Consider the following 26,194-nt stretch of genomic DNA (forward strand, 5'->3'; position numbering starts at 1 on the left):
AAAAAGGAACTCAGATAGTAGTAATAAAAACCAACATAGGGAGAGTACACATTTTATGCCAGACACTAAACTAAGGACTTAAATCGAATCTTATTTAACACTCAAAATAGCTCTATGGGGTAGATACTATCTATTATGAACTGAGTGTTTCTGTTCCTGAAAATTCATGTTGAAACCTTAACCCCCAATGTGATGGTGTTGGGAGGTGGGGCCTTTGGGAGGTGATTGGGCCATGAAGGTGGAGCCCTCGTGAATGGGATTAGTGCCCTTATAAAAGGAGGCCAGAGATCTAGCTAGTTCTTTTCCCACTGTGTGAGGACACAGAGAAGTTGGCAGTCTGCAACCTGGAAGAGGCCCTCATCAGAACCTGCCCATGCATGAAACACCCTGATCTTGAACTTCTACCCTCCAGAACTGTGAGAAATAAATGCTTGTTGTGTAAACCACCCAGTCGATGGTCTGTGATAGCAACCTGAAATACTATTTCCATTTTACAAAAGGAATTTGGGACACAGAGAGGTAAAGAACTGGTTCAAGAGCAGAGCGAAGACTTGAACCCAGAAATACCGACTCCAGAGTGGCCATTTTAGGAAGAGGTAGCAAGAAGGGGCAGAAATGAAGTTGGAGAACTAATCAAACATGGCCCAGAAATTTGTCTGTTCTTAAGGATGGGATCCCCACTGAAACATATGGCAAAGATCTCATTTGGGAGGAAGCTCCGGGCAGGTAGCCCACCCCTATCCCCCGTGTTTGCAGACCTTGCTCTCTGAGCCATCCCAGGTGGGTGTTAGGTGGAGGGAGTAGTCTCTCCTGTCTTTTGGGGTCTCTGTTGAAATAGATCATTAACCTCTCACTCAACTCTGATATATCCCAGGCAGCTCAGACCCAGCTAGTGTGGAAGGGGGTGGGGGCAGGGCCTGGCATCCCTCAGAATGTGGAGGGAAAGGTCTTCAGTAGCACACATGCTGGGAGTTTGAGCCAGCAGCTGTGATGGCAGCACTGCTGACTTGCAAAAGACATCTGTTGGCATGCAGGCATTGTGAAGGAAAGCTTGTAATTGCAGCTATAAATCAAATGCGGACAGAGGAAAAACTGTCAACCTCCTTGGAGTTATTTTGTAGAGAAGAGCAGAAAAATGCAGCTGTGATGTGATAGCTGGGCTGGCTGGATGTTGGCAGAGGAGGGACTCCTGGGGCCATGGTGGAGGAGGGGGTCCCCTACCTCAGAAAGCATTGCTGTGCCCTTCACTTTCAGGATGACAAAACAGCCGGACTCCCAGAGGAAGAGGCCCCTCCACCGTGGGGGCTGTCATGGGAGCAGCTGTGAACTAAGCCCAGTTTATCTTTAGCATCCTTGTTCTCTTCCTGGATTTGAGTTCTGGCTCTGCCACTTATAGCTCTGTGCCCTTTGGCAAGTCACTTAAAGAAAATAACTCTATGTATTGAGTTCCCACTATCTGTTAGCTCCTGGGGTTGGTCTTCACAGCTGGAGTTTACCTTCTTCCTCACTAACAGAAACTGATTTTATTCAGGCTTCCACCTTCTCCCATCCAGCCTCGGGCTTTAGCCCAGCTGCGGCCATCTCTAGCTCCTGAAAGTGGATCCCGATTGGTTCAAGCCAATGAGAGCCATTCCACTTCTCTTACCTGTGATTGGCTTAGGCATGGGCTTGTGACCCAATCCTGGCCAGTGAGATTCAAGAGGAAGTCTACAAGGGGTACTTTGAAAAGGTTTCTCATTTCATTCTCCTGAGACACTCTGGATGTTGTGCATGGAACCACTATAGGCATCCAGCTGCCAGCCTGAAGCTGACAGCAGAACTGAGGATAGCATCTGGGTCCTTGATGATGCCATCGAGCTGCTAAATTAACCTTTTCTGGAGCTAGCCTACCATGCGGTTTCTTTCTTTCTTTCTTTCTTTCTTCTTTCTTTCTTTCTTCTTTCTTTCTTATTTCTTTCTTATTTCTTTCTTTCTTTCTCTTTCTTTCTTTCTTTCTTTCTTTCTTTTTCTTTCTTTCTTTCTCTTTCTTTCTTCTTTCTCTTTCTTTCTTTTTCTCTTTCTTTCTTTCTTTCTTTCTTTCTTTCTTTCTTTCTTTCTTTTCTCTTTCTTTTCTTCCTTCCTTCCTTCCTTCCTTCCTTCCTTCCTTCCTTCCTTCCTTATTTCTTTCTTTTTTGAGACGGAGTCTCTTGCTCTGTCACCTAGGCTGGAGTGCAGTGGCATAATCTCGGCTCACTGCAAGCTCCGCCTCCCGGGTTCACGCCATTCTCCTGCCTCAGCCTCCCGAGTAGCTGGGACTACAGGTGCCCGCCACCACGCCCAGCTAATTTTCTGTATATTTAGTAGAGACGGGGTTTCACCGTGTTAGCCAGGATGGTCTCGATCTCCTGACCTCGTGATCCGCCTGCCTCGGCCTCCCAAAAGTGCTGGGATTACAGGCGTGAGCCACCTTGCCTGGCCACCTTGCAGTTTCTTGTTATAGGAGATAATAAATTTCTTATTGGCTAAGCCCCTTTGAGTTGGGTTTTCTGTTAGTGGCAGTTAAAAACATCCCTACTGCTTCTTGCCTCACTGAAAAAGGGGTAGGAAAAATATGTTCTCTCTCCCACATTAGAGGATCCCATAGCTGGGTGGCTTGGTCTCTGAGGTGTCATTCTCTTATAGCTTTCACATAGCAAGCTGTCCCTGCCGCCACTCAGGGTGCAAACACATCCCTTTGATGGCAAGATGGGTGGGCTCATGTAACAGCTATTTTGCCCTCCCAACACGCAGCCTGTTTTGCTGGATAAGGCCCATCATGGCAGGTCTGTTCTCTCAGGCAGATGAAGTGATCTGAGGAAGTGTTTGTCCGATAAATGTCTCTCACTGCTTGTTTTATGAGTTACTTGGTATTATGGGACATGTTACATGCAAGCTCGTGTTGGACAACATCGATGAATTATTAAGTATCCACTATCTAGTTTTGCCTTGGAATGTCTTGTGCTCCCTGAGTATAAGATGAGGACTGAAAACTCCACTGGTCCCTGCTGGATATCTCTGGCTTAGTAATAATGAATGATGGGGACACTGCCCCATCTGGGACTCTCCCAGCTCAGCTTTTGCCTGAGGGAGGAGCTGATTAATGTGGGACTGATTAATGTGGGATACTTTCTGGTGTCAAAAAGAGGAAGATTAAAGGGCTATACCTTCTCCCTCTTCCCCCCACCTCCAAGCCAGACAGCTGAGACCACTGAGATGCTTGTCCCATGTCCACTTCTGAGATGCTGAGTGGGAAGAGTGCAGCAGTGGTCAGAAAAAGTCCATTTCTGCCCAAGAGGACTCAGCTTGCATCCCTTATCTGATTAACACATCCTAAACAAGTAGGCTTCTGTTAAAACCCTGGAGGTCAGAGAATTCAAGTCAAACAGCTCCCAGAGAGGATTAGGAAGACTGAAAATGGACCGTCCCCACTGCTGTTCACAATTAATTCCTTCTAGGGAGCTCTGTAAGTCCTAGGCTGAATCTGGGAGTCGCAGATGCCCTGGGGAGGTCAGGGCTGCAGGAGCTCTGAGTCCAGCTAAGCCCCAGTGGGGTAAGAAAGATCTGCTCGCTTCAGGGCCAGCCTCATCGGCTTGCAAACAGAGGTGGACTTCAGCCAGGAGAAGGCAGGGAGCTCTTTTGGACTTCACATGACCAGCCCTGTCGTCCTCATGAGGGCTTCTTGTTGCTTATGAAAATAGATCTTGTTTTCCTATTGGCGGTAAGTTCTTTCCCTGCTACCTTTAGCTAGAAGGAAACTCAGACCAGCAACTCAGACAGCAGCCTCTGGAATCTGCCTAGGTTCAAATCCTGGCTGCACCATGACTATCTGCGTGTCCCTGAGCTTTATGTGGCCACTCTGCAACTCGGCTTCTTGTCTGTACAATGTAGAGATCACAGCGTCCCTCATGGAGTGGCCAGGAGTGTTAAAGGTGGCACATGAGCCCATTCGGATCTGGCACAGAGTTGTGAGCTACTATGTGGGTATCACAAAGCTGAGCTCTCTCCCGGGACTCAGTGACCTGGTTGCTTTGAGGTTTATCTGCCCCACCCCATCTGTCAGACACATCTGCGTGTCTTGTGCTCAGAGCCCCGTCCTGACTCTCATTCCACCTTCATATGGGTTTTGTGAGGAGGGTGGTCCTGTGTTAATGTTTCCATTTGAGCAATTTCCAGAGGTTAAGGTTTGGGGGCAGCTAAGCATGTGTCCCCATAGCAACCCTGTGAAAGGGGGATGAGTATGTCTTTAGAAGCCCCCATGTGGTCCTGCCTGCGGTCCCTATGAGAACAGAGGAGAACAGGCAGCACCTCCTAGTCTGCAAAACCAAGCTGTGGAGGACTAGGGGCTGAGCAGGGAGGGGCTGACAGGGAGGATGGGCTGGTGGACAGTCCTGGGGCACCGGAGCAAGGGCTCCAGCCACAGAGAGGGAGAGGGAGAAGAGCTGGGGCAGGCAGCCCACAGTCTCACCTGTCTCATCCGATAGAGAGGAAACTCACATGCCTGTGTACCTAAGGCAAAAATACCGGGCAACAGATGTCACAAATGACGTCTCCCCAGGACTCTGGGGGAGAAGCAAGGGGTGAGGGATACTTAGGATAGCTCCCCAAGCTTTTGTTCCTCTTAGAGCTGTGCCTTGGGTGCCTGGACCCATGTTGAGACAGAGTCTGGGGCTGAGGGAAGCACCCATCATACCCAGAAGGTCACGCTCTTGGTCTATCCTTTATCATGAGAGAACCCAGGGGTGAAGGGCACAGGAGATACGGATATCTCTTCTTCGATGGAGCTTAAGCAATTCAAGGGTGCTGCCTGCCCCCATCCACCACCCTTCTGCCCCAACAGCCTCCCTGCCCTCAAGCTAGATTAAGCTGTTTCGTCTGAAAAGCCTGTCTCTGGACTGGCTCTTTTTAGTCTAAAACAACATAACCATATCGGAAAAAAATAAATAAATAAAATAAAATCTTGGGGGAAACAAATCAGCTGCAGTCCTACCAACCATTGTCATTGTTTCCCTTTTCTCCCAGTCTTGGTCCAGATGTTGGCCTGCCTTCACCATGCTGTTCTGTGTCCTATTTGTGAACCTGGTGTTGTCAGGAGCCTGGGTCACCCATCTGAAGATACATTACCTCGACTCCACACCCCTCCCAGGTGTGTGGACACCCCTGTCTGCTGCTCTGGGCCTACTCTCCACCTTCATCACCCTGCTCTGGACCTGGGAGTCTGGCCTGTCTTGACTGTACCCACTCACACCCCTGCCCTCTGGCCTTGGTGGAGTTTGGCCAGTAGGGAGCCCCAGCCAGAGACAATGAGGAGGAAGGAAGGAGGTCTGGGGATTCCCTGTATCTGCTCGCTAGGGCTGCCGTAACAGCGTACCGCAGGCTCAGGGGCTTAAACAACAGAAATGGATTCCTTTCTGTTCCGCCTTCTCCCTGTGTCCTCACACAGTCTCTCCTCTCTGTGTGTGTGACCCCGGTGTCTCTTAGTATGTCTGGATTACCTCTTCTTCCAATGACACCAGTCAGATTGGATGAGGGCCTCAATTTTTAACTTAATCATTTCTGTCTAAGCTCCATTTTCAAACATGGTCACATTGTAAAGTACCGGGGGTTATGGCTTCCACATATGGGTTTTGGGGGAACAATTCAGCCCCATAACATCACCTCCCTCCTTCCTCCTTGTGGGGTCACTGAGGACCGGCTGTGTCCCATGACAGAAGGTCACAGCTTTGTCAGGCAGTGTCCCAGCTCCCTTGCCCCCACTGCTTTCTGTCTTTCCCCACCTGCCCCCAGCCAGGTGGAGTTAACAGTGCTGAGCTTTACCGCCTCTGAGGACTGCACTGCATCTGGTTTCCCCCAAGCCCACCCATACCTTTGTAAAATGGTCCCTCCATAACTCTGCTCACTCATCCACTCTGAGTGGTGCTGTTTCCTGCTGGCCCTGCCTGACACCCAGGTATGTTAGCCCTCCAGGCTGCTCTGAGGATTTCCATGAGGTGGGGCTGGGGGCCACCCCCAGTTCAGCTCTCCCTCGCTAGGAGATTCTGCCCTGGTCACTTACTAAAGGCATGAGGGTCAAGAGGGGCATGACTTTATGTGATAATAGAGCAAATGACTAAAACACAATGTCCCGCACCTCCAAGACTGTGGCGTGAGGAATCCTCTGTGGACGCTTCTCAGGCACTCGCTCGATGCCTGGATGTCCTACTGGGCAGCTCCTGTCTCCTCCAGCTGCCAGCCCCCACTCTTTCAAATTCCTGCTATTTCTTTTAATTCAGTAGCCATCCCCCTCCTTCACATTTTAGCCCATCAGGGCCATTCCCTGGGGGCTTCACAGTTCACACCAAAGAGGCCTCCTAGTACCGGGCCAAACAGATGCTCTCTATGGGAGACTCCGCACCGTCTTGTAAACCAACGATTCTCCTCCTTCCGCATTGCGGCCTCTTTTTACCTCATATAATACCATGACCCTCTTTCTATGTATTGCGTAGTCTATGACATTTGGAAGAGGTAGCCTGCCTTGTTTATCTGTCCAGGCACCCTGTTGTTGGATATCCACGGCATTTATACTTTGTTAAACATATTTTTAGATCCAATTCCTCCTTTCTTCATTTCCCAGTTCTCAGGCATTGTGTATGGTTAAAATTAGGAGATGCTCAAAGTATGATTTCACAAATCACATGGTTTATTGCCCTACAAAGATGATATTTTTCCTAGGTTCACAATGCTTAAGGAGGGGGAGAACAACATGAACAAATCTCACAGGGAATGCGCTGGGTAGACAGGGTGTATTAGTCACAGAGTGACTGAGTTCCAAAGTTACTAAAGTCTACTTGCTCAATTAGGATGGAAGCAGGCCTCTGTGGAGAGCGAAGGCTCATTAAAATGTGGTGTGTCTCTTTTATAAGAGCAGCTCTTGGGAGAGAAGCCGTCCCACACAACGGAGATTCACAAAGACATATGTGGTCCCTCAACGCTAGAGGGTGGCACCGGTGTTTGCAGGTGATGCTTCCAAGTTCAAAGGCTAGCAGGGTGGGGCCCTGTCGAAGAGAGGCTGACAGGGTGTAGCTTGCCACAGCCCAAGCTCTCAAAGCGTCTGTCAAACCCTTAGGTTTTTACGTAGTTTGAAGTTCAGTGGTTGAGGTCAGTAGCTCACACGTAGGATCTGATAAGGTGTGATGTCACATTCTTGAGGGGGGAAGGATTACACTCCAAGTTCTTGTCATAGCAAAACATGTCACTCATGTAGCAAGCTATGTTCGCATTTGGAATCATTTCCAAGCTCCGTAATGTCAGGAATGCTACAGTGGTCTGGGTATGTGGTTTCAGTCACCTTCCACATAGAAAGCTTTGACTTCCCCTGAGTTATTTTGAGCAGATGGTTATAGGTGGTTCTTGCTCAGGACCGTTGTTCAGATGGACTCACGCAGACTAGAGATGCTCTCTTAAGACCTTGGAGCTCATCCGAAAGGGAACACCTCATGGGTCTGCTGAATGTGAAGTCCATGCTGAAGGAACCACGACAGGAGGAGCCGTGTCACCAAACATTCTGATGGCTGCTCCTTGCTTTTTAGGCATTTCTGTGTAACATCCTACAACTCATGTAACAAGACAGTGAGCAATGAGAACCCTTGTTGTGTTGAGCCTGACAAAGGCCGAATTCCCCAAAGTCTGGCACAAACACCAGTCACGTGGCATCCTCCCCAGAAAAAGTGTCAAGTGGTCAAGGAAGTTTGGAAAACACTTTGCCCACCATTAATGCATCTAGTGAAGTCTCAGAATCATGCACAAACATATATATATATATATATTTTTTTTTTTTTTTTTTTTTTTTTTTTTTTTTTTGAGACAGGGTCTCACTGTGTCACCCAGGCTGGAGTACAATGGTGCGATCTCGGCTCACTGCAACCTCCTCCTCCAGTTCAACCAATTCTCCCACCTCAGTCTCCCGAGTAGCTGGGATTACAAGCATGCGCCACCACATTCAGCTAATTTTTGTTTTTGAGACAGAGTCTCGTTCTGTTGCTCAGGCTGGAGTGCAGTGGTGCAATCTTGGCTCACTGCAACATCTGCCTCTTGGATTCAAGCGATTCTCCTGTCTCAGCCTCCTGAGTAGCTGGGATTCCAGGCATGCACTACTACGCCCAGCTAATTTTTGTATTTTTAGTAGAGACAGGGTTTCATTACGTTTCCCAGACTGGTCTTGAACTCCTGACCTCATGTGATTCACCTGCCTCAGCCTCCCAAAGTGCTGGGATTATAGGCGTGAGCCACTGCACCCAGCCAGTTTTTGTGTTTTTAATAGAGATGGGGTTTTGCCATATTGGCTAAGCTGGTCTCGAACTCCTGGCCTCAAGTGATCTGCCTGTTTTGGCCTCCCAAAGTTAAATATATTCACTTTTAAAATCTAATATTTCCAAACTTATTAGACTTTTTAATGCATATAAAACACCAATTAACATCTCACAAAGCTTGAGAGTCATGGAATAGACTTTAGGAAACATTGTCCTGAGACCGTAGAAGGCTCTTCTGAATAAAAAGAAAAAAACACGATTATCAAAGATGGTCCTTGCTTTATAATAATCCTTTGAAAATTGTTGACATAGATATGAGAGTTAACTAGAGTGTTGGATTAACGAGGCCACCCTCATCCTTCAGTTGGGCTAATCAGTGGTAGCCCTGCAGTATAGAGTAACACAGGAGAAAATACTAATTAGGGCAAGGAAGGCTTAAAGTCTTGAGTGACAGGTTGCATTTTTACTGCTACACAAATAAAGAAGAGGTTGGGAATATTTGGGACCTACTGTGACTCTTTTGAGAGAAAATCAACAAGGAAGACTTATAGTCTTCTCCCAGACTTTTCCTTACTACCGTTTTTGAAGCCTGGCTCCTGAACTGGGGGACAGGGGCTATATTCTCAGATTCCCATCTAATAGGTCACCTGGCACTGTCATGCTTAGGCAGTGCAGAGGCAGCCTGGAGTGCAGGCTCACCTTTCCAATTCTATTTATTTATTTTTGAGACAGAGTCTGGCTCTGTTGCCCAGGCTGGAGTGCAGAGGCATGATCTCAGCTAACTGCAACCTCTGCCTCTTGGGTTCAACCAATTCTCTTGCCTCAGCCTCCCGAGTAGCTGGGACTACAGGCACCCACCACCATGCCCAGCTAATTTTTTGTATTTTCAGTAGAGATGTAGTTTCACCATGTTGGCCAGGCTGGTCTCGAACTCCTGACCTCAAGTGATACACCCACCTCGGCCTCCCAAAGTACTGGGATTACAGGGTGAGCCACCATGTCCGGCTCCAATTTTCTTCAGAACGAAGGTATGTGAAGCAGATTGTCCCATCTCTATGCCATTTTAGTGCCTGCATTGCCTGAGATGGTTTTCCCAGGTGCCCAAACAGGACACAGCAGGGTCACAAGCGCTGCAACCTACCTCCTTCCCTACCCTCCTATTCCCACCCTCACCCCTAGTCCCAGCCTTTCCCCGAGGTCAGGACCCTGGGGAGAGAGGCTCGTGAGGGTATTCAAGCTGTAGCTCCTGGATGCAGAGGCTCAGGAACCACTAACTTCCCATCAACCCTGGAGCTGCAGCAGGGAGGTATTGACTGCTCCCTAACAAGGGACCCACCTTAGAGAGGTGGAGAGAAAAGGGAGGGGAGTAGGTAAGATACGAGGTCTGAAATGAAAAGGTCAAGAACTGGGGGTGTGTGGCTGGTCTGGGCACCCACTCCATGCATTTCCAGGGGAGATTGACCTGAGGTGGGCACAGAACTTTCCCCAGCTTCCCACTGCAGCAATCCCTCAGTCATGGGTGAAAAGGCTGCCTGGCAGTGGGTGCTCGAGGAAGGCTTTTGAGTCACCTAGTGGGGCTCCCCGCCCATGGGGCTGACCTTGTGCACACAGGGTTCCTCGAGAAGCTGCTTGTTTAGCTGCAGGGAGTTGCAGGGATGTGCAGGTGTCTCCGGTTCACAGCTGCAGAGTGAGAGGCAGGGGACAGCAGCAGTCCCAAAGAGGAGGGTTGCAAAGAAATCAGAGGAGGAGAGAAGGTGCTCACAGCCAACAGGGGCTACACAGAGAGACAATGTGGCTTTTGGAGAGGGGCAGGGAGGGGGCACAATACTCTCAAGCCCGGTGGCATTATTCGAAGGACCTCATAAGAATAACAATAAAAACAGTAATAAGAACCATGACAATGATAATGAGAACAATAACAAAATAATCATAATAGCTTCTGCCTCCTTCATTTATTCAAGTAATATTTGTGGAGGCCCTACTGGGTGCCAGACACATGCTGGGCACCCAGCATACAGGGAGGCAAGGTCCCTGCCCTCCTGGCACTTACAGTCCAGTGTGGAATCCAGTGAGCTTGCAAGGATTATACATAATCATGCACCATGATGGCGGCGACATTTATGAGACAGCCTCGCTGAAAGGACTGTGCTCTTCACCTGCACTGCCTCACTGAATCCCCACAACGAATCTCTGCGGCTAGTGCTTTTACAATTCTGTTTTATAGTGGAAGAAGTGGAGGCTCAGGGAGATGAAACCCCCTTCCTTCAGACATAAAGTCAGTATGTGACAGTGTAGACAGATATGGCCCAGAGTTACCAGCCCTCTTTCGGCAGCTCTTGGAGGGGAGGCTAAGTTCTCACACAAAGGTGAGGAGGGCAGGATGTGCCTGTGGAGGTCAGCAGGTAATGGGACAGGTAGTGCCAGGCATCAAGTGGCCACACACAGAAGCCAGGCCCAGGCTCTAGGAGTCTGCGGGTGAGGCTGAGGCCGTGGGGATGAATTGTGTCCAGGATGCTTTCAGCCTCCTTCTCTCACCTCCCCTTGGGGCCCGGGACCTGTTCTCTGCACCTCCACCCAATCTCCAGTAGATTCCCCCGAGCTATGGGCTGACACGAGGGGGATTTGCATTCCACAGGAGATGCCTGAAGACCTTTGTACATTGGTAAACCAGAGAATGCTGGGTGTGACTGAAGTCTTGAAGTAGGAACCTGCTGGGCATTTGGGGCAGGGAGGGGGGCAGCCTGGTGGGGCAGGGTCCATGTGCACTGGGGAGAGAGAGAGGAAGGTTGAAGGAAGATTGGGTATAACCTTAAGTGCCAGCATGAAGCCCTTGACTTTATCCTGTTGCCAGCGGAGCCATGGATGGCATAGGCTGGACTGCCCCCACAGCGGATCACTGGTACAATCCAGCTGGAGGCCTTGGGCCTCTAGGCCGGGCATGCTGTGGGAGAGTTGGGTTGGTGTCAGAGAACTCTGGGCTTCCTGTAGGTGAATCCAAGGGCCTTCTCCTTGGAGGGACCCGCTCGCTCCCAAAGCCTGGCCCACCTTTCCCAAGCTGCCCCCTTGTCAGCTCTGTGTAGACACCAGGCTTCCCTGCAGGGATTTGCTTTTCGCAAATAACAGAAAAGGGAGGAAAAGATCTCAAGCTCCCTGGAGAGGGATAACTGGTTGTATCTGAAATTCAAGGGATTGGCTAATAGCCCTCTAAGGATCAGGGTGACATCAACACCTTGAATTACTCACCTGGTATAAAATGGCCCCAGTCCCTCCAGCCCAGCAGCTGCTCATCATTGGCTGTACATTGGAATCATCTGAGGAATCAAAAAAACAAAAATATATATATATATATATGCCTGGGCCCCATCTCCAGAGGTCCTGATTGATTGGTCTGGGGTGCGGCTGGGATTGGGGTTTTAATCTGTGCAAAGGGCTGAGGACTACGGCCTCACAGACTTCTGCAGCGTGGTAGTTGGAGATGCCACTGAGGTTGGTCACAGCTCTTTCAAATCAAGGTACTTCCTGGAGACCTCAGGGGCTGATTCTTGCTATATGAAGTGATTGTATTATTACAGTTCCTGAAATGCCCCGAGGTCCTGGGAGTAGAGTTCTGGATTCTCACCAGAACATTCTGGGACCTGTCCTGAAAGGGCCCTGTCCTCAGCCTCCTGCCCCCTCCTCTTCATCATGACTATTCTTTCCTGCCCTGACATGGGATTCTCACTCCATTCTGCCTCCCAAACCATTTATTTTGGACAATCATTAAAGATAAATGTTTAAAAAATCATCTAAGAAAACATGTGTATCCCACTGGAAATTTCAAGGCAATGAGTCATCACACTCCTGGTCCCCCTCAAATTCCCGTCTCTTATGTAAGGCTGAGTCATTTTTTTGTGAGGTCCATGCATTGCAGAAAAAAATTGGAAGGCTCTCAAGATGAGTGTGTGTGTGTGTGTGTGTGTGTGTGAGAGAGAGAGAGACAGAGAGGGATTGATTCATGTTATTTGCAGCTTTAGGGGACTGGTGGTACCCCTGAGTTAACATCAGAGATTCCTCATCCCCTATACTCATTCTTTTTCTCTCTACTTCAATTTCCATCCGGTGATGTTTTTGCTCCAGAGTGCAAATGTGAGCCTTTGTCATCCTGCTGTCCCAGCTCAGGACCAGTGTCTGTCGTGGGGCCTGAGGACAGGCCGGCCCATGGAGAGGGTGCTCCACTCCCTAGCATGCACATCCTGAGCAGGCCCCAGAGCCCGTGAGGTGGATGAACTATGTCTGGGGTCTAGCTTCCAGGTCTGGGCTCTGGTTATTTCTCATTTTTCTCAGAAAAACACAGAGGCTGTAGAGCAGGGTTCAGGAGAATAAAGATTTGCAGGTATTTCAAGGGAGCAAACTGAGGGTGCCCATTCCCTAGAGGAATGAAGTTGCTCTTTGGGAGTTTGACCATAAAATTGACACATAGAAATCAAAGCAGACAGAGGCCAAGCCATGCTAAAAAGAGACAGAATGGGGCCCAGGCCAGTGAGATCTGCATATCTAAAGGAAAAGATGCCAGTCAGAAGGGGTCAGGTCTGCAGTAGAGAAGTAGAAAAGAGCCAGTCCTAGGCACATGGCCATACCCATCCCACACTGCCTGGGGAAAGGGATTCCAGTGTCCCCACTGGCAATGGCATGTCTCTGTTGGGGAGGTGCATGCCTCCCACTTTTGTAGCCTGAGATTTTCAATCATTTGCACTCAGTAAGGAAAGGCCCTGGTTCTGAGCCCAGAAGCCCAGGCCTGGCTCCTCAAGCATTGTGCCTACAGGAAAGGGAGGGACTTCACGTAGGGACGAGAGAGCAGCCAGCTGCTCACCACTTTTCTTGTGAATGAACAAAGCCACTGTATTAGTCCGTTTTCACACTGCTGATAAAGGCATACCCGAGAATGGGTATTCACAAAGGAAATTCACAAAGGAAGGAGGTTTAATGGACTTACAGTTCCACGTGGCTGGGGAAGCCTCACAATTATGGTGGAAGGCAAGGAGGAGCAAGTCACATCTTATGTGGATGGCAGCAGGCAAAGAGAGCTTGTGCAGGGAAACTCCCATTTTTAAAACCATCAGATCTTGTGAGATTCATTCACTATCATGAGAACAGTGCAGGAAAGAACTGCCCCCATAATTCAATCACCTCCTACCGGGTTCCTCCCACGACACATGGGAATTGTGGAAGTTACAATTAAAGATGAGATTTGGGTGGGGACACAGCCAAACCATATCATCCTTCTGGTTTGATACAGTGTGAGCTGATGTTGCATGAATTCCTCCCTTCATCACCATGAAACCACCTCTCACAGATGAAATATAATCAGGAGAGAACCTGGAGGGGGTGAGGCCATCAGGTGAATACCATTCCTTGGGATCCACCAGCCTCCCCAGAGGTGTCCTAGGGCTTCATTAGAAGCCTCACCCCTTTCTTTTAACTTCCTGAGCTGTGCTGTCCAATATGGTGGCCACTGGCCCCATGTGGTTGTCAAGCACTTGAAATGTGGTCAGTCTAAATTGGCATGTGGTGTACAGGTGAAATACATATGAAATTCTGAAGAATTGGTGTGAAAAAAATGAAGAATATGTCATTAATAATTCTCTATACTGATTGCACATTGAAATAATAGTTTGGATATATTGGGTCAAATAAACAATATTATTAAAATTAATCTCACCTGCTTCTTTTTACCTTTGATTCTACCCCAAGGCTTGCCAGAATGAAAATAAAGAACAAAGACAACAACAACAACAAAAAACAGCCAACAGGAACAGGATCTTGGGAGCCAAATATCAGGTGAGTGAGTGGTCACTGCCCCCAACATTGTACTGGGCGAATAGTGTCCCTCTAAAACTCTTGTCCACCTGGGACCTCAGCATGTGACTTTATTTGGAAATAGGGTCTTTGCAGATGTAATTAGATAAGATTTTACTGGGTTTGGCTGGTTATAAATCCGATGACTGTTCTCCAAGGCCATATAAAGACACAGAGACACACGTGGGAGGAGGAAGGCCATGTGGTGATGAAGGCAGAGGTGGAAATGATGCAGCTACAAGCCAGGGAAAGCCAGGGATTGCCAGCACCAACCCAAGCTGGGAGGAGGCACGGAGGGGTGCTTCCTGTAAACGAAAAAGTATCTGAGTCAGGTATCAATCAATGTAGAGGTTTATTTTGCCAAGGTTAAGGACACATGCCCAGGAGACAGGTCTGTGCCTTTCTCTAAGGATGATTCTGAGGGCCTCAATATTTAAAGGAGAAAAGCAGGCTCAAGGGAAAAGAGGTCACATAACTGAATCCATGTGTTGCAAGAGAAAAGGAGTAGGTAGGGGAATGGTCAATTATGTATTCCTCTCAAGCTCACCATAAGATAAGGTGAACATAGACTAGCTTCTGTGGAGATATTTTACGTTTTATCTGTAGCTATCTGCTCAGGAAAAAAAAAAAAAGAAGGCAGCTTCTTCTATGACTCAGCTCTCAGCTTAATATGTTTTTCTTTTGGCAGGGTGAATTGGGGTCCCAAGTTTGTTCTTTCTTTCTTGCTTGCTTGCTTGCTTTTTTTTTTTTTTTTCAGGGTCTCACTCTGTCACCCTGGCTAGAGTGCAGTGGTGCAATCTCAGCTCACCGCAGTGTCAACCTTCTGGGCTCAAGTGATCCTCTCACCTCAGCCTCCTGAGTAACTGGGACCACAGGTGCATACTACCACTCTTGGCTAATTTTTGTATTTTTCGTAGAGACGGGGTTTTGCTATGTTCCCCGGGCTGGTCTTGAACTCCTGAGCTCCAGCAATCCCCCTGCCTCGGGCTCCCAGAGTTGGGATTACAGGCGTGAGCCACCATGCCCGGCCTGGGCTCCCAGGTTTTTACTTTGCTTTCACATTCCCTGGAGTCTTCAGAGGGGGCATAGCTCCGTTGACACTGTGATTTCTGACTTTTGGCCTCCAGAACTGTGGGACAATACATGTCTGTTGTTTAAAGCCACCCAGTTTGTGATAATTACAGCAGCCCTAGGAAGCAATATACTTAGTATGGAAAAACAATGTGAAATTTCTCATTAGTAATTTTTTATATGAATTAAATGATTGATTTGATAATATTCATTTGGGTTAATATAAATATATTGGGTTAAATAAAATATAGTATTAAAATGAATCTCACTTTTTTTTTACTTCTTACAAAATATGGTGATTAGAAAACACTAGGTTGCACGGGCCGAGGTGGGTGGATCACTTGAGGTCAGGAGTTCAAGACCAGCCTGGCCAACATAGTGAAACCCCATCTCTACTATAAATACAAAAATTAGCTGGGCATGGTGGCGGGTACCTGTAATCCAAGCTACTCAGGAGGCTGAGGCAGGAGAATGGCTTGAACCCAAAGGCGGAGGCTACAGTGCGCTGAGATCACGCCACTGCACTCCAGCCTGGGTGACAGAGTGAGACTCTGTTTCAAAATAAATACATAAATACATAAACAAACAAACAAACAAAACAGAAGCCACACAAAGGCAGGAAAGGTTTTTCCACATAGTCCGGCAGCAGTGTCCCCAAACACGAGGAAATATCAACATTTCAGCCTGAGGTGAGACCTGCAGGAGAATGGAAGCCCCTGGATAGGCTTGGAAGAGGAGTCAGAAAAAGTCTTCCATTACAAGTGGGATAAGAATCTTGTGCCACTCCTGGCCAGGGTGGGCTCTGCCTTTGAGAACAATCACAGTGCCCCAAAAGGGAACCCTGTGCAGAGAAGGCCAGGGTAGGTGGAAGGCCAGACGGACACAGGGAATGCTCCTGTCTCCTTTGAGGAGGGCTGGAGCTAGAGCCCCACACCTGCTACACTTTCAAAGGCAGCAACCCAAAGCCGGGCCAAGGTTCTAGAATCCTGCCGGCATGCCTTTGCTGGCCATAGGCTGTGTGGGAGTGGGGTCTTGGGGTTACCCAAACAGCTCATTGGCTGTGGAGTTGGGGGTGTGGGGATGGAAGGTGGAGAGAGGGAAGCCACCTGGCTTAGCCAGACCCGACTCATGTTTCCCTTGGCTAGAGCTGGGATTCCTTTCAAGGTTTCTGTCCCAAGATAGCATGGCTGAGCCGGGCAGCGGCTGGATGCTGTATTTCACTGCTTGTCCAGGCTGAGGAGGGGAACCAAAGATTGTCCCAGAATGTGCGTGGTATGAAAGTCTCCCTTGGAGCTTGAGATCCCAGCGGGAGCGATTAGAAAGCCTTTGGAGGTGGGAGTTCAAAGGGGTAGGAGTTGGATGAGGATCTGACCCAGGACCCCCAAACAGCCCTCACTTTTCTGGGGGCCCTGGGATGCAGAGAAGCAGGCCAGGCTGGTCTGGTTCTTTTTCAGGGATCCGAGGAAGCCCGGAAGTGACCTTGAGACCACTCTCAGGAGGCCCTGTCAGAAGAGCCCCTCCCTCTCTGCATAAAGGTAGCACTGGTTTTATTGTTGTTGTTACTGTTATATGGCTTCCCTGAAAACACCCAGACAGGTTTAAAAGCGCAGCTCACCCAAATTCCCCCATGCAAGCCATCTGTACCTAACCAAGCCTCTCTGTGTTTGCTTTGAGGGATACCTGGTTGCTTTTTCTGAAATCTCTTCTCCAGGAAACTGGTCCCAGCTCAAATGCCAGCTCATTCCAGGAAGACTAATACAGCAAGTTATTTTCTCTATAGATATTTACCGGGTGCCGCAAAGCCACATGTCAGACCTCATCTAGGGAGCAGGGCATAGCAGTGAACAGCGCTTCATGAAACTCCGTCCCATTCTCCCTTTCTGGGTATAAATGAAGGAGTCCTCAGAGGGTGGGGTGGTGCCTGCAAGGAGGCTGCTCAGGGAGCACGTGTTCTGACCGGTGAACAACTAGCTGGACCAAGGGGTCAAGCTCTGGTGGTGGCGTTAGACCCTGACTCAGCACTGTGTCAAAGCAATGGCGAGAGGTCCCTGCCTGGGTGTTCATCGGCAGCAGGGTCTGGATGCCTCCGCCTGCTCTCAGCAAGGAGCCCACTTTCCTCCCTGGGCCCAGCTCCAGTTCTTGGGCTTTCTCCCTCCCCGTCTGCTTCTTATCTCTGTCTCCAGTGTTTAGAAAATGTCATCTTGAGCAGTCAGGGCTGTGAACAGCCGTGGGAGCAAGGAGAGGCTTGCAGCAAGGGAACAGGGGTCCTACCAGGGCCTGGCTTAGAGCACAAAGCTGCTCAGAGCTGGAGGGACCCTTGGAGACCAGCCACTCCTGCCAGACACCTGCCTGTTCCCTCCCCGACCCCCACCTCACCTTAGGGAATTGGAGATTTGTAGTTTTGACAGGTGGGGGAGAGAATGAGACTCTTTCTCCATCCCCAAACTTCCTCCCACCAGCACTAACTCAAGGGATATCCACTCTGTTTTACTTGATCAGAACAAGAAGACCGACTGGATCTGCTTAGGAAGACAAACCTCCCAGGGGCACGCTATTTAGTCCACTCCTGCTGGGGACAGAAGACCTTTGGGCAGCCCTGGCTCTGAGACTTGCCCTTTCTTCGGGCAGCACAGATTTTAAAGACTGGGTGCCCTGGGGTGAGAGACAGAGACCCCTAATCTGCTTTCCCTAATATTCCAGGAGGACCCAAATCACTGGCTCTTCCAGTCTCTTGGCCACTTTCCAGTTCCCATGACGATTAAAAGGAAGAAGTGGACTTTAACTCCAGTGATGGGACTGTGGATGGATTGAGGGTGGGAGTGCCCTGAGACCCACGGAGTCCGCCAGCCGGTTAGTCATAGAAAAACACCTCCCTCTTGGCTTAGGTGTGTACCTAGTGAAGGCAGAGCCTAGAGATAGATGTTTTCTCCAAATCGTTCCAGCCTTATGACTCTTATAATTAGACCTGGAAAAACATCTTTTCCTTTCTTCATCTTTTTTTTAAAGACCAGATTGTCTTAAATACAAAGTGATCATTTGGGCCTCCGAAAATCAGAAAAAAGAGTTGACCATTTGGAAATAATGCTTTATTTCCACGTTCTGCTCCCCTACCCACTGGCTTCATGCCCTTCTCCCACTCTCCCCCACTCCCCTCGAAAATGCCCTGCTGCTGTGGCTCTGACTCAAGAGGAGATGGAAGATGACACCCCTGGGTTTCAAAGGCATTTCCAACAAGGGCTCAGCTTCTTGCAAAGCCTCTGAGAAAACCTTGGCCAACCTCCTGGCTCCCTGCTGCTAGCCTCGAAACTGAGGCTGCTCTGCCTGTCAGGAAGCCTATAAATCCCCAAGTCTGCAAGAAGCTGCACTCTGGAGCTCTCTCCATTGCTCAGATACCTGGCTGCAGGCCCTGGGCCGACCTCAGCCAGTCTAGAAGCTGGTGTAAATAAGCACATTTATCTCAGACAGAACTCATTTTCTGAGGAAGCAGATTCCCTTGGGGACAGTAGCAATCAAAAAGTCCATTGTTCCCTATGGGGCCACAGCTCTTCCCCACTTGACAGCTGATATTTAATTGATGGCTGCTTTCCTCCATAAGAATATCACATGGTGTTCTTAGAGTTCCAGCAAAATGATAACTCCTTTGTCCCCAAGGCAGAGGAGCAGTGGCTGTCCTCATATCTATCTAACCTGGGGGAAATACATATTAGGGTAACTGCCCATATATCATTGATCAAAACTTCCAATATGCTGCTGCCCTTCTTGAAACTAGAATCAAGCACAGTTTGCAGATAGGAGTTCCTGGGAGTTGAGCAATCTAGGAGAGTTGTATTACTCAGAAATGTTTCAAGTCTGGGAGAAAAAAAGGAATCTTAGTCTTAGAGAGAAAGATCTGGAAAAACATCAGCCTGGAAGCCTCAAAGATGTGAGACGTCAGCATTAGAAGGGCACAAGTCAGCAGCCAGGGTGGAATTCAGAGCCTCACCAAGGCCATGCAGCAAGGTGTGGGGCAGACAGAGCCAGGTAGCTCCTCGGACTCTGAGCAGAGTGGCAGGCAGAAGGGAGCGGGAACATCCTAGGAAGGCCCAGGCTGCTCTGGGGAGCTCTGACGGGGAGGCGCTGTCTGACAGCCTGGCTGCCCAGACGCCTATGCTTCAGCCCATTCCACTCCTCAGTGGCTATCTGACCTCAGGAGAGTCCCTTGGTCTCTGTGCCTGTTTCCTTACCCATGGCAGGAGATGGAGATGCTCAAGTAAATGACAGAAACACGAAGGTCATGAACAATACACAAGGCAGGAGCCAACCGAAGAGGACTAGGACCACCAGCCAAGTCTCACCAGCTGAGTTCCATCTCGGGCCCTGGAGGCAGCAGCATTTACAACCACAAAGCAGCCTAAATTTGGCCAGCCAGAGGCCTTCTGCCCCTGGGGTGGGTCTCCAGAGCTCTTGCTGGACTGATGTTGCCCTAAGAGATCCTGGCTGGGCCTCTCCCCCTCACCCCACTCCTTCCTGCTCGTGTGTTTGGGATTAACATTCATCCCTTGAACTTTTTCATTTTTCTACTGAGATGGAAACTTGGCCAGTGACCAGGCCTGGTTGTGCTCGCAGTATGGCTGGGCTCAGGCCAAACTCATGGTAATTGTAATCATATGCGAGGTGCCGGCTCACTGGGCGCCAGGGCTGGGGGAGGTGCAGGGCTGCCAGGCAGTGAGAAGGTGAGGGAAGGGCGCTGGGCTGGGCGCCAGGCCCTGAGCCAGTGTGCAGACGGTATGGCCTTGGACTCCTGCCCTCACCTCTGTGAACCTTGATTTCCTTGTTAATAAAATAAAGGGATTGGCTTATAGGAACTCTGAAGCCCCTGTCCAGGCTATTGTGGGAGATGGACCAGATCTCATGTACTGCCTTTAATCCCCCCAACTCCGGCCTGGCCTTTCCTATCCACAAAGAGGGACTGTGACCAGGGTGTCACATAGGAGGGTTCCAGGTGCCCACCCCTGCCCTCCCTCATCAACCTACCTGCTTTCTCACAGGACACAGAGCGAGGAGGGGCACTCCAAGTCAGCAGGAACTGCAACGATCACTGTCCCAGGAAGGCAAGCACGGAAGTAGCAGAGGGACTAGGATACTAAGGTGGGATGGGGATGCTTAAAGAAGAGTCTGGAAGGGAGAGGCCGAAGATTATCCAAGACAGCCTTCACCAGCTACCCTGGGGCGCAAGGGCAAACCTGATTCCCATTCCCCCTGAGCCCAGGGCTGGGGCTGCCCCTCTGCTTGAGTTCATCCACTCTCCAGGGGAACACTGCTCTGCATTGCTGGGGCAGCCCAGAGAATTCTTCACTCCGTGGGTTGTTGTGTCTTCTGTTCACACTGCAGTCTCAAAAGCCTGAGAATAAAGAACAGGCAAAGGGCTGTGAACGGTGGTTACTTGGCTAATTGCTATTGCCCAAGAGCAAGGGTAACCTTGTAAAGCACTGTCTGAGTACAGGTTATGAGAAGTTTCTCCAACTTTCCAGAACCCTTGGGGTTTCTCTCTCTCCCTTTCTACTTCAAATGAGTCTCTCCTTGCCTCTTCCTTTGTCCATCTCTGTCATGTCCTCCCCTGCTGCTTTTCTCTTTGCCTCTTATGCCTGCTTCTCCCTATCTATCAAGAGAAGCAGAGTAGAATGATCTAGTAGAAAGAGAATGGCTTGGGAATCAGGCAACCTTGACCTCTTTAGCCTCAGGCTTCTAATCTATGAAACTGGGAAAATGACAGCCTAACCTCAGCACTGCCGGGAAGATTGAAGAGGATGTTTCCCCACACATCATTTTACGTAGCTTCTTTATCTGTGCCAGTGTGTCAGTCAGGGTTTGGTTATAATACTGGAAGCTGCTCTAGATATTCCAAATACACAGGGTTTTAATACAAGGGATTTAGAGGCATTCATAATGGATGGAAGGGCTGGATTAGCTAAGATCAGGGAAGTCACTGTCAGACCCCACAGAATCAAGAAGTGCCAGGATTGCAGAGAAGGCATGGAGATCATCTCAATTGCCTGCAGCACCAAAGCAGAAAGCAGACAGCATGCAGGAGCTTGTCTGAAAGCTGCCGTCTACCATGCATCTGCCTAGGCCAATTCAGAGAAGGGCTTTCTCTCGCCTTCAGCTTCTGATGCTTGTGCAAGTGCATCTCACTGCCAAAATCTAACTTAGAACCATGATGGAAAGGAATGCTGAGGAATAAAGATCCCAGGATTTCCCTACCCCGGGAGACAGAGGAACAGGCAGAGGGGAAGTGGAGGCCTGCTGAGCCTGGCAGCATCCCTATCGTCAGGGTATAGTCTCCTGGTCCGCTCAACTGCTGCTCCATCCCACTCCTTTTTACTTCCAAACCTCTTGAAAGGGTTGTGCATGTGCACACTGAAGAGGAGACTGGTGTTTGAGCCCTCTTGGCTTGCAGGTCTCAGGCCTTGGAAGGGAAGAGCTGAAGAACTCGTCCACTGGCAGGTGAATAAAATTGGTGCTGATATCACCTGTATGGCTACTCAGCCTTCTGGAAGAAATTGCCTGACCATGGGGTCCTGCTGCCCAGAAGGCTGGATTTTGAGCAACGTATTAGTTTTCTAGGGCTGGTGTCACAAATTACCATAAACTTGTTGGCTTAAAGCAACAGAAATTAACAACGAAGAAAACAAACAACCTAATTCAAAAATGGGCAAAGGAACTTGAATAGACATTTCTCCAAGGAAGATATACAAATGGCCAATAAGCGCATGAAAATAGGCTCAATATCATCAGTCATCAGGGAAACGAAAATCAGAGACACAATGAGATACCACCTTCCCCCTCCTAGGATGGCCATAAAAAAAATACAAAACAAAAAATTGAGAAATAACAGGTGTCGGCAAGAATGTGCAGAAACTGGATCCCTTGCACATTGCTGGTGGGAGTGCAAAATGGTGCTGCTGCTAGGAAAACAGTTTGGCAGTTCTTCAAAATGTTAAACATACAATTACCATTAGGTCCAGCAATTCCACTGCTAGGTATATAAGCAAAAGAACTGAGAGTTGGGACTCAAACAGATATCTGTAAACCAATGTTTGTAGTAGCGTTATTCACAGCAGCCAAAAGGTAGAAACAATCCAAGTACTCATCACCAGATGAATGGATAACCCACATGTGGTATATACATACAGTGGAATACTACTGACTAATTAAAAGGAATGGAGTTTTGATATATGCCACAACATGGATGGATCTTGAAAACATTATGCTTAGTGAAATAAACCAGACACAGAAGAACAAATATTGTGTGATTCCACTTACATGACGTAGCTAGAGTAGTCAAATTCATAGAGACACAGAATAGAATAAAGTTTACCAGGAGACAGGGAGAAGACAGAAGGGAGAGTATTGTTTAATGGCTAGAATTTATGTTGGGGATGATAAAAAAAAAAAATGGTGGCTGGGCGCGGTGGCTCACATCTGTAATCCCAGCAATTTGGGAGGAGGCTGAGGCGGGTAAATCACTTGAGGCCAGGAGTTCGAGACCATCTTGGCCAACATAGCAAAACCCTGTCTCTACCCAAAATACAAAAATCAGCCAGCCATGGTGGCACGTGCCTGTAATCCCAGCTACTCGGAAAGCTGAGACATGACAATCTTGAACCTGGGAGGCAGAGGTTGCAGTGAGCCGAGATTGTGCCACCGCATTCCAGCCTGAGTGACAGAGCAAGACTCTGTCTCAAAATAATAATAATAATGTAATACAAATAAAAAGAATAAAGAAAAAGATAGTGGCGATGGGTACATAGCCTTGTTAATGTAATTAATGTTACTGAATTTTGCACTTACAAATTGCTAATATTATGTTAACGTATTTTTCACCACAAAAAATGTTGAAGCAAAACAAAACAAACATAAATGTTTCCTGTCACAGTTCTGGAAGCCAGAAGTCTGAAATGGCAGCGTTGGCTGGGCAGTGCTCCTCTGAAGGCTGTGGGGGAGAATCCTTCCTCGCCTCTTCCTGCCTCCCGTGGCTCCAGGCATTCTTCGGCTTGTGGCTGCATCATTCCAACCTCTGCCTCTGACGACATGGGCTTCTTCTGTGTCTGTCTTCTCCTCTGTGTATCTCTCATAAGGACACTTGCTATTAGAATGAGGGTCCACCCTAATAATCCAGGATGATGCCGTTTCAAGATTCTTAATTATATCTGCAAAGACCTTTTTCCCCAAAAAGGCCACATTCACAGGTTTTGAGGATTTGTATGTTGACATATCATTTGGGAGGGTCATTATTCAACCTACTGCAGTTCCCTTCCACACATACACCTCCCCAGGTGACTGGATGGGATGTGAGCCTCTAAGCTCAGGGTGGCTCATCCATAGCCTGGCCAGCCTCCTGTGATGTGGTGGAGACTGAGCGTAGGAGCTGGATTGATCAGGGTCATCCTTTCTGATACAGGAGCTGGGAAACATGGAGAGCCTGAGCCAGTTTGCACCAGGGCCAGAAGGTGAAAGGTGCTTTCCGTATGTGTCCAGTGGAAGTAGAAATTGCGAGGGAGCAGGTGCTGGATGTAAATAGAAGAAACCAATGAGCAGAGAGGAGAGTGAGGAGACACACGGCGAGGAAAGGGATGCCACAAGGGAGATCTTGAAGCCCACCAGAGAGACAGGCTGCTCCCAGGGATGGCTTTGGTTGCTGGCAGCCCGTCAGGTACATGGGAGTGCCACGTGTACCTTCGAAAGTTCCCTGAGACACTTGCGAAGTCTTTTTTGTTGGGGCCACTAGATCCTGACCAGAACAAGGGCAGACAGACATGCCTCGTCCTATATAAAGGTGCCTCAGCCTGAGGTTACCGTGGAAGACCCTTTATGAAGATGGCCTCAATAATTCTTCCTGTATAATGCGCCCCTTTGCAATGTGACTTTGCCGCTCTTCCCATCTAACAGTGAAGTTATTTGTCCTGCCCTTGAATACGAACTTGGCAAGGTGACTTATTTTGGCCGAGGGAACATTAGCAAAGGTGATGCAAATAGAGGTTTGAAAGTACTTGTGCATGGGGTTCACCCTCTCCTTGGCTGTGGTTAGAATGTAGAGACCATGATGTGAATGAGCCTGAGCTAGCCTGTTGGAGAGACCACATGGAGAACTGAGGCCTTCAGCTGGTCAACTGCCAGACTTGTGAGGACATCTTTGACCAGGCAGCCCTAGCCAAACCACCAGATAACTACAGCTGCATGAACGACCCCAGGCAAGACCAGCAGGAGACCCAGCAGCTGAGCCCAGGCAAACTGCAGACCTTTAAAACTGCAAGTCAGTAAAATTGTTGCTTCAATCCACTAAATTTTGGGATGGTTTGCTGTAGGGTGGTAGATGTGTTCTATAGTTCTCACCTAGCCAAGCCCCCAGCACCCCTAAGTACAAAGCCAGGCCCTAGAGGCACGTAGCAGGGGTGTGTGGCAGAAGCTATAGTCTGCCATGAGCCATCTCTCCTTTGTCTTTTTAGTAATAGCACAAGTCCACCCAACTAGAGACTACATTTTTCTAGCCTTCCTTCAGCTAAGTGTGACTACATTTTTACCAATGGAATAGAATGAAAGTGATATGTGCAACATCTGTGTTGCTTATTTACTTATTTATTTATTTATTTAGACAGAGTCTCGCTCTGGTCTGTGTTGCTTCTTTAAAAGGAACTTGCTTGCCCTAAGCTTCCTCTTCTGCAGGCTGGAATGCAGAGCTGGTGCCAGCAAGGGTGGAGCTGTATGACAACCTCTATGATAGGGCTACTCAAAGTCTGGTCACGGACTGGCTACTTGATACAGTCAATGAGAAGGTGAGTACAGAAATCAAGAAGAAGTGTTTCCAAACTTTCATAACAAATTGGCAAACTAATATTAGTCTATTGACTATAACAGGAGAAAAAAATGGGATTTTAAAACTGTGTCTGGGCCAGGCATGGTGGCTCACACCTGTAATCCCAGCACTTTGGGAGGCCAAGGCGGGTGGATTGCTTGAGCTCGGGAGTTTGAGACTAACCTGGGCAACATGGTGAAACCCCATTTCTACAAAAAAAAACAAAAAAACATTAGCCGGGCATGGTGGTACATGCCTGTAGTCCCAGCTACTCGAGAGGCTGAGGTGGGAGGATCACTTGAGCCCAGGAGGTTGAGGCTGCAATGAGCCGTGATGGTGCCACTGCACTCCAGCCTGGGTGACAGAGTGAGGCCCTGTCTCAAAAAATAAACAAATAATTAAATAAATAAAACTGTGTTTGGGTTTTTTTTTTAAGTTTTTAAGTGTATTCCACAGAAGTACTATTACTTTATAACAAATTGGGCAAAAAAATCTGGCTTTTCCTCCAGATAGCCTGAAAAGGACTGCTCTAGGGGATGGTGAAGTTACAAGTAACCCTGGAACTTAGAAGTGACTTGAGCCTTGTCAGGATCCTGTCTTTTGGCCTGTCATTTCCAGTATACCACCTTTCTGTATACCATCTTTTTCCACAAGGCAGGATGTCTAGCAGCATGGAGGTCTACAGTCTGTCCTTTCAGCCTTACACCTGAAAAGGAAAGAGGCTTTCTCTCCTTAGCTCTATTTAGAACAATTTCTGGGAAGATTGTGACTAGTCTGGCTCAGGTCAGACTGCCAACCTCACAACCCATCACTGGGACAGGAAGGAAGGATCACGAAAGATGGAGTCTCCCCAGGAGTTCAAGACCAGCCTGGGCAACATAGTGAGAACCTGTTTCCATTAAAAAAAAAAAAAAGATGGAGGCACTCATTGGACCACATAGCTGAGTGTAGGAGCAGCTCCACAAGAGGGTGGTGACTGCTCCCAGGAGAAGGAAAGTGCAGGGCAGAAGAGAGATAAGTGTCCACCACAGGGAGTTTCCTGCTTTCTCCCAACTTCTTTCTCTTGTTCTCCAGCCTCCTAAAAAACCTTTCTACCAGGAACAGCCCTCCAGCCCCTAAACCAGGGAGTGGGGAAAAGAGAGGACAGCAGAGG

General features: G+C 48.6%; 1 long non-coding RNA gene across 1 annotated transcript; it reads right to left on the reverse strand.

The window, feature by feature from the left end:
• Positions 1-6,671: 6,671 nt before the first annotated feature.
• LOC115831474 lies at positions 6,672-20,583 on the reverse strand. Its single transcript, XR_004026965.1, has 4 exons — positions 20,223-20,583; positions 11,547-11,614; positions 9,902-10,161; positions 6,672-7,601 (listed from the first exon to the last, which is right to left on the reverse strand). It is a non-coding gene; the product is annotated as an uncharacterized LOC115831474 (long non-coding RNA).
• Between the last annotated feature and the right edge of the window lie 5,611 nt (positions 20,584-26,194).

The sequence above is a fragment of the Nomascus leucogenys genome, chromosome 19 (assembly GCF_006542625.1).
Source record: "Nomascus leucogenys isolate Asia chromosome 19, Asia_NLE_v1, whole genome shotgun sequence".
Lineage (NCBI taxonomy): Eukaryota > Metazoa > Chordata > Mammalia > Primates > Hylobatidae > Nomascus > Nomascus leucogenys.